This window comes from Triturus cristatus, chromosome 7, assembly GCF_964204655.1.
Source record: "Triturus cristatus chromosome 7, aTriCri1.1, whole genome shotgun sequence".
NCBI classification, from domain to species: Eukaryota; Metazoa; Chordata; class Amphibia; order Caudata; family Salamandridae; genus Triturus; species Triturus cristatus.
In genome coordinates, this window is record NC_140590.1 from 77969798 (window position 1) to 77988359 (window position 18562).

Sequence of the window (18562 nt, forward strand, 5' to 3'; positions counted from 1 at the left end):
ACAATTTTCAAACAGCAATTACAGGTATGCAGAGTAATAGACGTAAACGATTTACAGCAATCTATTAGGTCAATGGCGCAAACACAAGAACATCAGGATGAGGAAGAATATCATAAGCAGTTGCGCCTGCAGTCCCCCGCCAGAACTCCCGGAGAGCACCCCGGAAATTGTGGTACACTTGGAGCGGCAACGAGTCATAGCAAAGGAGGTGTATCACGCTGATCCCAGAAAAAGAAAAACAAAAAGAATCAGAGAAGAAAAAGGAGGCCATGGAAAAAGAGATAGAAGACGAAAGAATCCCCTCCCCCAACCCCCCACCCTGCACCTCTGCAGATGAGTACGGCCCCCCCCCAGCAGTGTGCCTGTCGCCCTGGAACCAGACCCGAAATATAGGAGAATAGGGAAAAAGGAGTAGGAAAAGAACCCCACCAGACGGGGGGGTAGAGAAAGTATTAATAAACTGGAGGAGGGTCTTCAAAACATACCCCCGGCTTCTCCCTCCCGCACGGTAAGTTTCCCCCAAAGTGAACAATAAACAGCACAAAAGCGATCTTCTCAAAGAAAGATGGGGAGCATTATGCACCTATTATGCTTTTAGCTATGCCAGGAGAGCACGCAACCCCTGAGCCCGCCCGTTCACTAGATGACCACCCCTGAAGGATCAGCCTTATCCCTGACCACTCTTTGGAATTCTGCCCATGCCTACCCCTCGACCCAGCACCATATCCGACGTTCCAAGGTAGAGGATTGTCCAAAAACGTCCGAGAAGCGACGCACACAGGTGGGGTGGAAGTCTCTGAGCATCAACACAGTCCGCAGCGTGGAGAAACAGGCTTCCCAGTGCTGCCCCAGGATATGCACTGCACTCAAGGTCCAGGAAGGCAGAAGCAGCCAAGGCAGACAATAGTTGCTGGAGTTGTCCCTGGGTCGCAGGAGGGCACCTACGGGACGAGGCTACCACATCCCACTCAGGTCCAATGCCTCCGGGACAGATCAGGCCCTCAGCTGGACGAACACACTGTAGCATACTGGCCTGAGTGTCCAGCTGTGCAATAACCTCAGGGGTGGCCGCCAAAGTGTCCTCCTGTGCGCAGTGTGGGTAGTCCCTGTGTACGTGCGGACAGGCGGGCCGCCATTGCCCCAACGCCGACGCCACACCGTCGAGCTTACTCCCCAAGACCCCGACACCATGAATCAAGGAGGAGTGAAGAGCACCAAGGGCCTCGAGGAGGTCGCCGTACCCCAGCACAGCTCTCTGCGATCGCGCCGCCACACTCCCAAAAGTCGCACTCTCACAAGCCCGCTGCGACCCAGCGGACAGGATGGTAGGCTTCATCGCAACAAGATGGCCGCCAAGTATGCCCGACCCTCACCGGGGCCGGGACCCTGGGACAAGCGTCTCGATGGCCACGTCGCTGGTGACCGGGTTCCGGGGGCAGGCGAAAAGTTATCCGTTGTGTGGTCACGGGCAACAGTCGTCCCCACTACGGACCCGCTCCCGTAAAAATCCGGGGGCGGCCCGCAATGATCAGGGCAGGATATGGGCGGCGGCCGGGCAGCTCACCATCAAAGGCAGGGGCAGCCACCGGAGGATCTGAGAATTTCACCCACGGGCATGCACTCGGTCCGCTACACCTGACAGTGGAAACGACCACGACGAAATGTAGGCCGAGTTTGGCACCGCTCCGGTGGACCGCCTCCGCCCAGTCACAACAGGCCGCTGTTGTTGAACTGCCACCCGGCCACGGCGTCCACTTGAGGTCCCGGCTCCAGGGCCGCACAGGCCGCAAAGTTCAAAGGCACGTTTCTCCGGCGATACCGCAGCCAGAAACCTCGGAGCCACACAGTCGGGTGCCACTCTCCTTCAGAAACACGACCGCGTAGCACAGGTTGAGGATCTCGTGCAGGATATCCGTGCGGGATGCGGAGGTTCACGGAGCCGGGAGTCTACGCTGCCGTCCCGGTCGCCATCTTGGCTCCTCCCAATGTTTACGTTCTTAATGCATATGTTTTGCTCTATTAATTAATAACCTCTTTCCCTCTCCCTTCTCTTTCCTTCCCCTGTATTTTTCTTAGGGCCTATGACATTGTCTGCATTTGAGTTGTATCTAGACATTATGTTCTATTGTTATTCTGTTGTATTTAACTTTCAATAAACTTTCCTTTAAAACTAAAAAAAAAAGAGTCTCATCAAATTTACATGTTGAGCCTAATTTTCATATATCTGTCATGTACACTTCAACAGATTCTTCTGGCTTCTGTACACAGCCTCTTCTTTGTAAATTGCTTGGAGCGGAATTATGTGAGTTGTAGTGCTACTTGTGGAATTGTGTGATGTGGAATAGAGTGGTATGGGGTGGATTTGTGTAGGGGAATTATATGCTTTGGTGTGCAGTGGAAGTATGTGGGTAGTAATTATGTGGTATTGAGTGTACTGGGATTATGTGGAGTGGGATTGTGCATCATGGAGTGTAAGTATGTAAACTGGTATTTTGTGTTGGGGAGTGGTACGCAGTGGAGTTTAATTATGTGATGTGCTGTTGGTGTGGATTTGATGCATGTGGGGTGCTGTGTAATTGTGTTGTTGAGTTGAATTATGTGGTTTATTGGCAAATTTAGTGATATGGAATACAAATGTGTGGAGGTAAACTGTGTGGCATGGAACGGTGTGTGGCTGAGTGACATTTTGTTGAATGGAATCATGTGGAGTGTATTTATGTGGATTGTTGCTATGTGGCATACACTGCTTTTATGTGGGGTGTATTTATGTGGTATTGAGTAGAGTGTAATTATGTGGAGTTGAATCATGTTGCGTTGAGTGGTATTATGTGGAAAGTAATTATATTAGTTTAAATTGCATGGCTGGAAATTGTGTAGTGTGGAATTCTGAGCTGTTGTATGTCACACTAAACATCCTGTTATGCCACAAAGTACCCAGGCAAGTGGAGTGATTCTCTTCATTCTGCATCTTCTTCAGACTATATAAGATTCACATTAATGAAGATTACCAGATTGGCCCAAAATTACACAATGTAGTGAAGGGAGAGAGTCGGGTTTAAAAGCCAAAACTACTGGTTCCACAATCAACAATTTCAGATCCAGATCTTTTCTAAGAAATCAAAAGTATATATAGCTGATGATGTGTGCCCTTGTGTGCACCTGCATTGCGACGCAGTAGCTGCCAATTTGGCAAAAATATTTGAAAAGTTTTATTTACATTTCCAAAATGGCTGATTGGTACTTAAGAAGGATTCTTTTTTTGAAGTTGCACAATGCTGCATAAAGAGTGGCCTGGAAGTAATGCTGGGCCCTCATTACCTCATTAAAATAAATACATTTGAAAGGGGAGTGGAGGGCAGGGAGTAATGAGAAGTAGGAAAGTGAGCAGTTCAGTAGGAGTGTGAAGCTGTTGGGCTATTGCTTAAAGTATTAAAATATAAATAAAATTAAATGAAGCAGATGCAAAGAGTGAATGATAAGAGCATAAACAATTAATTCTACAGCACCTGTGCATTTCCTTGTCATTACAGCACTTGAAGTTCACTGATATAGCTAAGACAGCATAGGCGCTTTAAAGTGAGAAACACTACAGTGAAGAATGTTCACTGAGGAGAAGTCGCTGATCCAGACTTGTGGAAACGGACTCTAAGTTTAAAGATGAATAAATATATAAATAAGTAAATGAATGAATAAACAGAAAGATGATCCATTCTAACACAGCCAACGGAAATGTAAAAGCAAATTATGCTCAGAAAGACAAAACACAATTGTATTCCATTTCTTAGTCACTTTTTACCCTTTGTTATAGCAATAACAAATAAGAACACCTGGATGTTGCATGGAATCTAAGTAACCATTGCCTCCCCATTGTGAGACGACAGATAAATGTGCTCGTGTAAGAAGCCTCTGAAACACTGGTGGGCCTGGAGAAGAGTGCTTAGCAGAGCAATTTACAGCTGTAAAAACGCCCATGGAGCACGTGCTAGCATGTCATATGTCACGCACAGCAAACTAACAAGTAATACAACATTTAGCTCACCAGAGAGCAGAGGTGCTACTTGAGTGAAATGCCGAGGGTGGGGAGTGAAGGGGGGCTAATAAAAATGTCTAGGGAAGGGGCTAATTCTTCCAGCAATCAGCAGAATGAAGATGCAGGGGCTCTAAGAAAGGGTGTAAGAACAACAAAGCCTTGTTTACATGTAAATGGTCTTTTAAAGACCTGTGAAGTACTCGGGTGCAGCTGTGTGTGCCCGGGAAGCTGTCTCAACCCGGCTGGCACACACGACAGGGGGGAGGCTCAAGCCCTTTAATCCCAGTGGGCGTTGCGCACCTACCAGAGAGAATTCCAGAGCTAAGACACGTGTTGTTTGTAGAGGAAGTGAGTGAGGGTGAGGGCTAGGGCATCAAAAGTTGATGCTGGGGAAACAAGTTGAAGTTTGGGCAGAAGCTGCGCATTCTGTGATTCCGGGCACATTTCTGTAATGGAAGTAGCGATCATGTAAAGCACTATGATACCTGCGTTCGCTCTATATAACAAGCATTGGAAATTCATTAGATCTCACATTTGCTATAGTTAGAGCTATTAGCATTGTAAATGACAATTTTTTTACCCAAGTGTTGTGTATGTAATGGAATTATGTCGGTTGTATTGGAATTGTTAGTTGTGGAATTGTGTGGCGTGAAATTGTGTAGTGGGGAGTGGATTTGTATTGTTGGATTGATTGGTATGGTGTGGAGTGCAGTGGAATGATATGGATAATTATGTGGTATTGTGTGGAGTGCAATTATGTGGAGTGGAATTTTGTGATTTGGAGGTCAATTGTGTGGAATAATATTTTGTGTTGTAGAGTGGTATATAGTGGAGCTCAATTATGTGCTATGTTGTTGAATTTTGTGGCGTGATGTTGAATTTTGTGTAATTGATTGGTGTGGATTGGATGTATGTGGTGGGTTGTGTAATTGTGTTGTTGAGTTGAAGTATGTGGTTTAGTGTTGAATTATGTGGTTTGGATTGGAAATGTGTGGAGTTGAATTGTATGGTGTGGAACTGTATGAACTCCAACTTGTGAAAAGCAGCACACCAAGGAAGCAACCACGTTTAACAATGACACCAGATGACCTGCGCCAAAAAGCAAGTATTGAAGAACACACACTCAAAGCACACATTCAATGGATACAACTCCACTAATATATCCCTAGCACAGTGATCCCCACATTATTAGTGTGTGAATAGCATACCAGAACTATGCAGCAACCCTCAATTCAGGCAGCACAGAGTACACTGCTGCAAAACATATTGCTGACAGCTGAAAGCCACACCACACCCAAGGCTCAACTAGGGGCTCTCTGTGCAGCAGTGAGAATAGAGACTGGAGTATAGGGAACCAAGCCAATGCAAATGGCCATTAGATAAAGTCTTAAGCGAAGTGGCATCCCAGTTATACAGGCGAGTTAGAAGTCACAAGAGGGCTTTGAAGGGAATTATTAAAATAAGGGGTTTCTCAAAGGGGTGTGGTCGATGTAATTAAGGGTGTGGCTTAAAATATGCAAGGTAAAAATCTGTGCTCTGCAAAGTGTGCCGTCCAACTGGTATTTTGCTGCTTCTGTCATTGCATACAGAGATATAATACAACAAATAACATTACACCTACAGCAAGCCAGGGCTATTGGGTTTGCCAATGGCTGTTAGTTGTGTAAGATAAATAAACAACAACTATGACTGTGTTGTACGATGTATCGAATATTGAAAATGCTTCAGTTCTAAAATGATCAGACCTTGAAAGAACTATAACGAGTCTCTTTGAAGCTATCTCAAAGGCAGTGAAGGGTGGTACTGCTGCAGAGTTAAGATTTTTTTGTACCCTGAGTGCCAAAATGGAGAACCGTTTTGGCACCCGCTTTTTAGAACTGCTGGTGCTAAGCACCGGCAGGACCAGGCCCACCTAAAGACCTGCTTCAACGGTAGTCAAATTCGGTGGGGCCACAATATGAGGAAAAATATAGTCAAAGTAAAAAAGATCTGGTTGAACAGCACTCTAAAAATAATTAAAACCAGTTGCAAATCCTACTGAGGTGTGTTGAAAAAATTAGGGCTGAGAACCCAGGCAAGTGGAGCAAATGAGGCGCAATGAATACTGACAGGTGAAGAAAAAGATGAGCAGACAACTTCCGGGCAGAAGAAATGGTAACGTAGCACACCATGGTGAATACTTAAGAGTAGATTGTAGTCTGGGGTGAATGGAGGCAGAGAGTGCAGTGAGGTCACAGATGAATAGAAGAAGAGAAAAGTACTGCAGCGAGTGGAGAAAAGGAGGAGCAAAAAGTACAGAGGGGAATGGAGAAAAGGAGGAACATGTTGCTGAGAAGTCAGTGATGAAATATGAACAGGAGTAGAGGAGGAGTAGTGGATGAGGAATGGGCGCACAGAAGGAGGAGCAGAAATATTGAGATGAATGGAGAATAGAAGCTGAGAACACAGATGTGAGCAGGATAGCAGCAACCCTGAGTATAGGCAGCACAGGGTACTGCTGCAAAACATATTGCAGACAGCTGACAGCCATGCTGAACCAGGTGCACTCCGTGCAGCAGTGAGAGGCGAGACTGCAGTATAGGGAACCAAGCCAATGCAATCTGTCATGAGATAAAGTCTTAAGCCAAGTGACATCCCATTTATACAGGCGAGTACACGCCCCAGGTTGTCGCTTTAAGTGGGGCCACAATGTGAGGAAAAATAAAATCAAAGACAAAAAACGTGGATAAACAGCACTCCAAAAATAATTAAAACCAGTTACAGAGTCTACTGAGGTGTGTTGAAAAAAGAAAGGCAGAGAACCCAGGCAAATGAGGAACAGTGAATACTGAAGGGGAGGAAAAAGATGAGTACATTTTCGGGCAGAAAACATGGGCACATAGCACACCTTTTGTACTGCTTTGTTCGCCATAAGTTGGCAGGGTATGCTCAGACGTCAGTCCCTTGCTCATTTTGCCACTGGATTCAAGCAAGCCTGGCTGAAGACGGCTGAAATGCCAGAAACCGGTCCTAGGAAGCTTGTTTCCGGTCCAGGGAACACATGGCTTGGCAGTTCGGGCTGGACTGTTCCCATGAAGCACAGGGTCAGACTGATTTTCATATGGCGATTTCTGAACTGGGGTGGCAGAGTGGGCTAAAGAACGGTGATGGATTAAACCCAGATCAGTTGACTGGGGGTGAGTGCTTGCAATGTTCAACACTCCGTCCATCACTTCCTTTGGTTTTTGCTTTGTTCGCCATAAGTTGGCAGGGATGCTCAGACGTGAGTCCCTTGCTCATTTTGCCACTGGATTCAAGCAAGCCTGGCTGAAGACGGCTGAAATGCCAGAAACCGGTCCTAGGAAGCTTGTTTCCGGTCCAGGGAAGACATGGCTTGGCAGTTTGGGCTGGACTGTTCCCATGAGGCACAGGGTCAGACTGATTTGCATATGGCCATGTCTGAACTGGGGTGGCAGAGTGGGCTAAAGAACGGTGATGGATTAAACCCAGATCAGTTGACTGGGGGTGAGTGCTTGCAATGTTCAACACACCGTCCATCACTTCCTTTGGTTTTTGCTTTACCGCACTCCAGCAGTGGTCCTCGTGACCGCCGTATTACGATGGGCAAAGATAGCCCATTATCCGTCTGCTATGAAGTCTTGGGATCGGCCAGAATTCTCCTTCGCACCGGTAGCCGACGGAGCCAGTAGAGAGGGACTGCTGTGCAGAATGTGGTTACAACCACTGGACAAATCACGATGCCTCAAACAGCCCATCACTCCGCAGCGGAGAATCCGGCCATTCGGGGACGGCGGAAGCACTACTGCGGATAGCGAAAATTGAATCCCGGACACCTCCATGCGGTCCTGACTGTTGAGCAAACGGCGGTCTTGGGTCTTTCTGCAGCAATTCCGACTACCGTGGACGGATTCTCTGCTTTTCCAGCAGTGTATCCTGGAATCCGACCGCTGGTAGGATGTTTCAGGCAGTGCATCCTAATCTGACCGTCGGTTTTCCCGCGATACCTGCAGACGGTAATTTTCCGCTACCACGGCGGTCGGAATGCTTTTCCGACCACCATCGCAATCAGCCCCTAAGTGATCTGGTTTGCCATCTTGACAAAAGAACCATATGAAAATCCCAAATGAAACAGTAGTCTGAGGAATGCCGCGGTAACCAGCACATATTTGGCCACAGTCTGTGCATGCACAGTGGTTTTGGAAACCTGTTGAATGGTTTTATCTCTAGATATGCACAAATCATTTCATCGTAGTTAACTGCCCCTTATTCCTTCTTACATGTAAAGCTGGGTCTAGGGCATGAGTGTGCACTAGACTCATACAAGTCTCTTTAAATACTCTTCTCCTGGGGACACACCCTCGTGCCCATTGCTTGCCAAGACATCACTGCCTCACATGATGTGAAGAACTGCTGCTTCGCACATGTTCACACCGCCTGCCTGCTCATTTCACAGAGTGCACACAAGCACCATGAATTTCCGATTCCTTGAATCATGCACAGTCATGACCAATGTTCAACCATGTTTGGGATGGTTAATGAGTTCACCTGCATTTGTGTTGGAGCTTGGTGGGAGAGTGAAAACAGCAATGGGACAAAAACAAACTTTTAATAAAAAAAAGTTCTGCAAAATACCAGATTCAGCAAGTAAGCACACTGCTCTCCCGGACAAACACCATCCTGCCCTGTGCTTACCAAGACGCTACTGGTTTACATGAAGCAAAGCACTGCTGGCACACACACACTGCCCACCTGGTCATTGCACAGAGTTCACATGCACCTCTTTAACATTTCAATGAACGTATTATACTTTACGCAATTCATATCACTGCCGGATCAAAAATACAGATTTTTACAGTAAGCACAGCCCTTACCGAAGTTGAATACTATATTTAGTGGTTAACCTGTCTTTTTATAGCATTCGAAGACTATTTTACGTGAATTTTAGTATTCAGTAGTATTCTTTTTGTGAAGCCTAGTGTATGAAGACTACTGGAATGTGAGTGATACTTCTTGAACACTAACAGAATACTTCTCAAATACTTATTTGCTAATCAAATAGTCTTCATTTACAATGCAAAAAAAATCAGTGAATATGAATACTACAGGACTGTAATGAATATTACCAGACTACTGATCACATAATTCTTCTATTGAAGTCTTGCTGAATTGAATGATTGTGTATGCAGAGATTTGTATGAATAAGCTATATGTTTACTACTAACATATTAAAAGATGTATGTGCAAAGCATTTTTGTCCAAAACTTTGAAAGCTTTACTGAATGGTATGGCTAGGTTAATAATATTCTATCACAATACTAACAAACCAACATGCATGTGTTTGTATATATTTTCATTAGCATCAATTAATTATTAGAGCCTTAATTGTAGTGCTATTAAAAAGATGTACCATCTTGTCTTCATTGCTTGATTTTGCTTGTGCGAAAGTGTCACTCATAATCATTGAATGTCACTCATAATGACACTAAAATTATGAAAATGTAACACATAGCAATCTAAAACATTGGCAGCTATGACAGTGACATGGATAAGACTGGGTTCGCTTAATAATTGGTTAAGTGAATTAGAACTACAACCCCCAAATTGCACTTCAATTGTAATTAGGAGCTAAAAAAATGCAAACTAACTTGTGAAACTTAGCCTTTTGACATTACTACATTCATATTTTTATTTTCATGCTGCAATACGTTATTGATTGAACTACATATAAAGCTGTTTGCTTTACAAAGGATAATAAATGTTTCTCCTCGATGTGCTCGTTCACTTTTGTAACCTATTTTCACCATTATGTGGAACTCCAGTTCTTTCAGGCTTTCGACTTTCTTCTTTTGGTCTTCTGTTGATGTGCGTTGGGCTTGTTCTGTCGAGAAGAGTTGAGTTGGGCTCTTTTTGGGCTCTATTTTGTCCAACTTGGGCTGCTTGCTCTGCTGCGCCTGCGCAGTGTTTTGAATTGAAAATGAAAGAGTGGTTGGAGGCGCGCGTGAAACTTGTTGTGTCGGCATCACCAGAAACGCGAAAGACTAACTCCCCCTGATCCACTGGCACCAGTAGAAGGTAGCGGGGACGTTCACGCATGGAGGGTTGGGGTGGTGAGCTTGCTGGCCTAAGTGCTACTCTATCAAAATAATAATAACTTATACTGTGTATGTGTGGCTTGTGTGTCAGTCCCGGAGCCCCGATCCCGCTCCCGTGAACAGCGCTCGCTTCATAAAGCCCTGTCCCCAGCTCACTTTCCTTTCCCAAAATATTAATTGTTCCTTTGACCGTGCGTCTTTTTGCAATTGCGTCTTTCTGACTTTAGCCAAGGCAAGTTTCTTCAGTTTTCTTTCATCCTATTTCAAGTGTTTTGAGAGGGGATATCTTTCTGTCAGCTCGGCACGCAAGTGCCCCTGGGACATGAGCCTAATTTAGAAATACAGAGGGAAACAAAGGAGCCTGCTAATGGATTTGTGTGCGCTCACCTGTTGTTGTCGTTCAGTAGTATACGGAAATCAACAACAACACGCTCGAAAAAAAAAATAATTCACTTTGAACGGTTGAAAATAGTGTTTCTAGCATTTTCCCGGAGCAATGTTTGTTCACTACTTACAAATTTGTTTATTTCAAGCCTTAAGCGCCTTCTATTGCCTTTATCTATGATGTCACCATATTCATATTACTAAAGTAAAAAAAAAATGCCTTTATCTGCGCACGGTTTGCCCCGCATGCCAAAGCAGGCAAAATAAACAAGCAAAATAGGATGGCAAAATGAATTACTATATCATAAAAATACACACATTGCAAAGAGTGCACGGGGGAATAAGAGGGGGTAAAATAAATAGTACTTACATTACGCGGATGGCCACTAATCAACGCAAATAATATGTAGTTGAGCAGTGCGCCTCTGGTAGAAACAGAAGTGATCTCAGGAGGTGGTACTGCCTTCAGGATAGCAATTACAGCAAGTCTTACAGCAGCGCATGCACGCTAACGCTCGACCTAAAAATGCAAAAAATAAAGGAATGAACGGAGAAGTGCTTACAGGTTTGGAAAAATTAACACTGTAGATTGTTTAAACAAAAAAGCATGAGTCACCAGTGAATTAAATAAGGCTGAAATAAATAAAGCATGTTTGGATGAGAGGGAGATGTGGCTGAGGTGGTGTTGCCGGGGAAAGAGACGAAAGACATATGTTTGGTATGCATCTCACTAGAACCAGAAATGTGGTAATGGTGGCTAAAAATCTGCTGGTGTAGCACTTTATTTTCCTTGTCTGTTGCTCAAATAAATACGCTTGGTCATGCCAACCCACTGCTCCAAATGCGTATTTTCTGCAACCCTTGTTGCCTTCCTGAAGCCTGCAGGAGTGTGTCCACACGCTCTTGAGGCTTGAGCCGAGAGCAGGATAGCATTATTCTCCTGTGATTAGAATAGCCTGCTACATGGTGACTGTATTTTTACGTGTACTTTTAAATAATTTTAATTGTAATACGCACCTTTGCCTTTTTGCACATCAGTCCCCGACTGTCATTTTTTATTTTTCTGAGCCACTAATAGCTATCTGACACTGCTGCAACTCACTTGCAACCATTCTTAGTCCCGAACAGACGCTCTTTCTGTGAATTCGGGCTCCTCCAACTTGCGGCGGCCATTTTGGTGGGAAGTCTGGTGGGCAGTCTAGTTGTGTTAGGAAGGCTATTTCTGTGGCACTGGCGCGAGCGCGCAGCGTCCACACGCTCTTGAGGCTTGAGCCGAGAGCAGCATAGCGTTATTCTCCTGTGATTAGAATTGCCTGCTACATGGTGACTGTATTTTTACGTGTACTTTTAAATACTTTTAATTGTAAGACGCACCTTTGCCTTTTTGCACATCAGTCCCCGACTGTCATTTTTTATTTTTCTGAGCCACTAATAGCTATCTGACACTGCTGCAACTCACTCGCAACCATTCTTAGTCCCGAACAGACGCTCTTTCTGTGAATTCGGGCTCCTCCAACTTGCGGCGGCCATTTTGGTGGGAAGTCTGGTGGGCGGTCTAGTTGTCTTAGGAAGGCTATTTCTGTGGCACTGGTGCGAGCGCGCAGCGTTCACACGCTCTTGAGGCTTCAGCCGAGAGCAGGATAGCGTTATTCTCCTGTGATTAGAATTGCCTGCTACATGGTGACTGTATTTTTACGTGTACTTTTAAATACTTTTAATTGTAATATGCACCTTTGCCTTTTTGCACATAAGTCCCCGACTGTCATTTTTTATTTTTCTGAGCCACTAATAGCTATCTGACACTGCTGCAACTCACTCGCAACCATTCTTAGTCCCGAACAGACGCTCTTTCTGTGAATTCGGGCTCCTCCAACTTGCGGCGGCCATTTTGGTGGGAAGTCTGGTGGGCGGTCTAGTTGTGTTAGGAAGGCTATTTCTGTGGCACTGGCGCGAGCGCGCCGCTGGCGCGCCAAAGACGCGCCTAAGGCAAGCCCGTCTGTGCCCATCCGCGCTCGGCCCGTGCTCAGTGCCAGTAACGCTGCCCTACCTCCTCCCCAGCTGATTAGGTCCTGGACTAGAGATCAACAGCTTGCATTCTCACAGCATCACTGTGTCACGCCGATGTGTTTTGTTCCTGACACTACACCATTTATAAGCAGAGAATGTGCCAGGTTTCGCTGTGGGTCTTGTATGTATGAGATAAATAGTTGCGTTAGGAAGGAGGCTAGGATTCATGAAAGGAAGATGGTACGGCCTCACGTTGATTCTTCACAAAACCCAAGGCATGGCCAGATGATCAAGGCCGGTATGATCAATTGCAGATCCCTCCCTAAACACGCTACTGACATTTGGCTACTACTGGAGATTCACGAGTGGGATCTACTATTCCTGACAGAAACGTGGCTGAGAGAATGCTCAAACCCTGATATTTACTTAGCGGTTCCGACAGGCTATAGGCTGATTAATGTAAATAGGGCAGACAATTGGTTAGGAGGAGGGCTTGCAATAATCCTAAGGGAAGAATGGGATATGACTCATTTGAAAATTGAAGGCCTGGGACCTATTGAAGCCATGGCTTTTCATATTAAATTTCCCAAAAAATCTTCGATGGCAGGATTATTGGTTTACAGACCTCCAAACACGTTGGCCACCCACTGGACAGCGTTATTTGATTGTATTGCTAACCTGTCCATACGTTATTCCAACTTCACCGTGTTGGGTGATTTTAATGTACATATGGACAATGCAAGCTGTTCTCTAGCCAATCAACTAGAAGATTCCCTAAAGAGTTTGAATCTAGTGCAAAAAGTACGGTCCCCCACTCATTCTGCTGGCCATACCTTAGACCTTCTCTTCACCAGTGATCCCCTTCTAAAGATGGAAGAGCTGCTACCCGTTACATGGTCTGACCATGTGATGGTCCAGTTTAGGTTGAGCCAGAAGTGTGAGTGCAACCTCAGCAGCCCTGTGACAGAAAACAGGAGAAACTGGAAGAAAGTTACACCTCAATCTATGAGAGATGAATTAGTTAATACTTCCCCCATATTGTCTGGAAATCCTAATTTGGATACCTCCCGTGTTAGTGCATGGATTACACCAGCCTTAGATAAATCGGCTCCATTTAAATCCTGCAAAGTGGTCAGGAATAAACCTTCAGCACCTTGGTTTAGCACGGAGCTTCGTAGCGGAAAGAGCCGATGTAAGAGACTCGAGCGAGTCTGGAGGAAAAAATATGAATTCACTGCTAAAGTAGCTTACAAGGCAGCCCTAAAAGAATTCCACGCACTAAAACGTAAAACGTAAGGTGATGAGAGAGTATATGGTGATACAAATTCTGAATGCGGACAATCCATCCAGAGAGATTTTCAGGATAGTAGAGGGCTTCCTGAAACCTCAGGCCTTAAAGAGTGCCATCTCACCCTCTCTGAATCTCTGCGAGGAATTGGCCATATTTTTTCAGGATAAAATTTTGACCATATACTCCCCCTTTCCTTCAACTGAAAATCAGGAGATACCTCCGATCAATACACTAAATATTTGGTCAGTCTTTCGCAGATTCGAGAAGGCAGCCTCTCTGACGGAACTCTTTAAAATCAAGTCTGGCTCCCCCCTCGACCCTTGTCCGGCCAGAATTTGTAAACTTTTAGCTCCTCTTCTCAATGATTCCCTGAACGTTCTGTGGAATAGCTCCTTGGAAACTGGTATTTTTCCATCTGATTGGAAAAAGGCACTGGTCCGACCCATTCTTAAAAAAGAGGATGCGGATCCCTCGGAACTGAAACATTTTAGGCCTATATCCCTATTGCCAGCACCCGCAAAAATCCTGGAAAATGAAGTCCAGAGACAACTTGAATCTAACAATCATTTACATGATTCACAATCAGGATTTAGGGCTGGTTATAGTACGGAAACTGCCCTACTGGAAGTTTCCGAGTCTATCCGCAAAACCCTCGATCAGGGTAGATGTGCGATGGTGGTACTATTGGATTTATCTGCAGCATTTGACACGGTTTCCCATAAGATCCTCCTAAATAGACTACTTGGGATAGGAGTGACAGGGACCGTGTTGAACTGGTTTCAATCCTTCCTGGAAAACAGGTCACAACAGGTTGTTTTACACCCATATGTTTCTAGCGCTAGATCTTTAGCGCAGGGGCTGCCACAGGGCTCCGACGCTCTTTAATGTTTATCTTGCGCCTCTTGCTGCAATTATTGAGAAATGGGGTGTGCGAGTTGTCTCCAATGCAGACGACACACAGCTAATTTTCTCTTTCAAGGAACACGATGATACAGCATTTACTAATTTTAAACAATGCCTATTAAACATCTCTACCTGGATGACTGGAAACTGTCTTAAATTAAATACGGATAAGACTGAGGTCCTATTTTTTAATCAACCCACTCCTCTACGGGCGGAGTTATGGTGGCCAGCAGAATTGAATCCGCCCCCTATACCGGTAACAGTGGCAAGAAACTTAGGGGTCAGGTTTGACTCGCAAATGTCTGGCAAGGCCCAAATTACGCATATCTCCTCCTTATGTTTTTGGAGATTGAGGACATTACGAAGATTTTTACGCTTCCTTCCTATGAACTGTAGGAAGGCAGCTGTGTATGCCCTTATCACGTCTCAACTTGATTATGCTAACAGTTTGTACATTGGCCTCCCAGACTACTTGATGAGAAGACTGCAGCGTATCCAAAACGCTGCGGCCAGACTTTTGAGGAATGTGCCATTGCGTTATCATATTTTGCCTCATTTGAAAAGCCTACATTGGTTGCCTGTGGGGAAAAGAGTGCAGTTTAAAGCCCTCATGTTGGCTCACAGAGCAGCTAGAGGGGTAGGTCCTCGTTATCTGAAACAGAGACTGCAGAAATATCTTCCATCAAGAACTCTTAGATCCTGCAATCAAAATCTTCTGATTACCCCAAGGTTCAGAAAGACAAGGACAGGTGGACGTGCGTTTGCTGTGAAAACGGCTATGCTATGGAATAGTCTACCTAATGATCTTAGACTGATTGATAAGGAGCTTCCGTTTAGGAAGGCCTTGACGACCTGGCTTTTCAGACTACCTTAGAGACTGTCGCCAGGCGCTCTCTGCTCTATCCCTTGTGCCTGTAGGACGCTAGCGCCGGGACACTTCCGTTGGAAGTAGCTGTTGCGCTTTATAAATATTAATAATAATAATAATAATAAATGTGTGACTAATATCTTCTGAGGGAGGAGGAATTCTGATGCAGCTTCTGTGAAACATGTCTCTATTTGTGACTGTCTTTGGCAAAGAACGTGCCCAGATGGCAGCTTTTAGGTGGTGGATACGTTCATCAGATCATTCCTTCTTATTTTGCATTTTTATATTGTGCTCACAAAATTATCGGCCCTGAATGTCTGTCGGAGTCCCAGGAAAAAAGAGTGACCGCCATGCCACGCTTTCACTTTAATGTCGGCCGCAAACCTTTCTTTAGATGCAGTTTGTGTAAAGAAAGGGGTGCGGCCTCTATAAATGTGAAAGTGCTGCATGGGTGCTAGAAAACAAAATAAATAAGTAATCGACCAAAATACTTAAAGCAGACTGCGCTGATAAATTAAATAAATAAACACGGCTGTAAGCGTGCTGCGAAGTAGTGGGTGAAATAGGGGCAAAACATTTAATAAAACAGAGCTCAGTGCCAAGATAAAGCAGATCATGTAACAAGACAAGTAAAAGGTCCAGTCATTATGGGAGGTAACAAACGCTGACAAGGTGCTACCAAGGAGACTAACACGCCTATTAATGAATCCGAAGGCAGCATTTACGAAGGACAATTGCACAAGCCAATTACAAATATGGGTGGAGAGTGGGCGGGGCTTCAAGTCCATACTCCACTACTACATGCCTCACAGCAGCGCATGCTCTGCCCAGGCTTGACCTAAAAAACATCATACAGCCTTCCTCAAGCAGACCTCCCCGCCCCCAGGGGCCAGCATGATTGTCCAATAAATCCTCTCAATTTGAATTCCGAGAAAAAAAATTACGCTTCCTGGAAGACACAGCTTAACATTTGGCCTTAGTCTTTGAATGCACAGCAAATGTGACAAGATAAGAAAAGATTTAGTGGCCTATTAACAGAAAGAGTGAGCAGGTTTGTGGATGGAAGAATACAGTAAACAAGGTTTGGGCAACAGGAAGGACGAGCTTGAACTGGGCAGCCTAAAGCAGATAAAGCAAGCAAATAGAAATCCAGAAAGTGTGACTTGCAAACCACAAAGCCAATAAATCGTAAGCAATGGGCAGAATGCTTTCCTAGATCAACATTCTAAATGTCCCCAAGATGTCTTTAGCAAAGCAGACAACTGCGTTGTGTGGTAAGCTGCGACTTAAAAAAAGTGGACGGATGGTCCATGTTGCTAAAATCGAAGCCTTGTGGAAATGACCTTAGGCTTGTACCAGAATGCAGGTCAGGCTAATATTCAGAATCGTGAGGTAATGCGGATTCTGAGAAAGTAACTAATCTTCTGCAGCATTGTCTCGTTGGCTTGGTCTGCTGTAGCTGATTAAGGGTTTGATAAAACTCATGATACAAACAGGTGATGTTTTAGTCATAAGTCAAAAAAAGGAGAAGGGGGGACCGGGAGCCTATTAAGGTCCAGTGTCCGTGCTCCGCAAATAGACGTATATCAAAGGGGGACAATGTTCCAAGAGTCGGGTGTGAATTATCACCCACTCGTCAGGAGGAGAAAGTAAGAGTAAAAGAGGGTTTTGAGAAAAAGAAGAAAGAGAGAGAGAGGCAAATGTGCTTCCCTGGTACCAATGAACTAGTCCCGAAGGGGAGGCTAAGGTCTTGCCTCTTTTGTTAGCCCTCAGACTTCCTGAAGGATGTCATGGTTCATCACTGGGCTTATGCTCCTCGTCGGGCCGGCGCTGCAATGCCCGAAGGGACACCTATTGAAAGTGTCACTTTCATGGAGGTCTTTTAACAGAAAAGCCGACAGGTGTGTGCGGGTATGCGTGCTGTATCCAGGGGTGGAGGGAGTGTAGTGCGTGCTGTGTGAATATAAAACATTAAAAATACCTAAGGGTATCCACAGGGAGACTTTTAATTACGTGGTACCCTTGGCCGCCAACAACCTCACACAGTGGATCACCAACTGCGCAGACGCCCTCGCACCACTGAAGAAGAACCCCCCCAGCAGACGCGGCAGCAAGAAAGCCTCCTGGTTCACCGACGAGCTCATCACCTCCAAGAAGAACTGACGCTCCCTGGAGAACACCTGGCGCACCAACCAGACCACAGACAACATGACGGCCCTCAAACACGCCACCCGCAAACACCACCAACTGATCCGCGCCACAAAGAAGACAGCCTTCAAGGAACGACTGGACAACAACACCCACAACAGCAAGGAACTCTTCAGCATCGTCAAAGAGCTCTCCAACCCCGACGCCGGAAACAATGACATCACTCCCTCGCAAGACCTCTGCGACTCCCTCGCAGCCTTCTTCCATGACAAGATCGCCAACATTCACAACAGCTTCGGCCCACCAACCACGAACCCCACCACCGAACCGATGCCCCCCACCGCCACCCTCCGCACCTGGACCCCAGTCAGCACCGAACACACAACACGCACAATGAACACCATCCACTCCGGATCCCCTACGGACCCCTGCCCACACCACATCTACAACACGGCCGACCACATCATCGCACCCCACCTCCGCGACATCATCAACGCCTCCTTCAACACCGCCACCTTCCCGGAGTGCTGGAAACACGCCGAGATCAGTGCCCTGCTGAAGAAACCAACTGCAGACCCCTCCGACCTCAAGAACTACTGCCCCATCTCGCTCCTCCCGTTTCCTACCAAAGTCATCGAGAAGACCGTCAACAGACAGCTAGCCGCCTTCCTCGAGACCAACGGATCCCTCGACCACTCGCAATCCGGCTTCCGAGCCAACCACAGCACGGAGACCGCCCTCATCGCAGCCACAGACGACATCAGATCCCTAATGGACAACGGGGAAACTGCGGCCCTCATCCTCCTGGACCTCTCCGCAGCGTTCGACACTGTCTGCCA

The 18562-nt window shown here is 45.7% G+C and overlaps 1 long non-coding RNA gene across 2 annotated transcripts in view; it reads left to right on the plus strand.

The window, feature by feature from the left end:
- The first annotated feature begins 9878 nt into the window (after nucleotides 1–9878).
- Nucleotides 9879–18562, plus strand: part of LOC146808861 (uncharacterized) — a 62664-nt gene continuing 53980 nt past the window's right edge. The window contains exon 1 of one of the 2 annotated variants that reach the window (XR_014965498.1): nucleotides 9879–10102. This is a non-coding gene — a long non-coding RNA (uncharacterized LOC146808861). The remainder of the gene's footprint in view (nucleotides 10103–18562) is intronic. The other variant, XR_014965497.1, reaches the window with a different exon arrangement.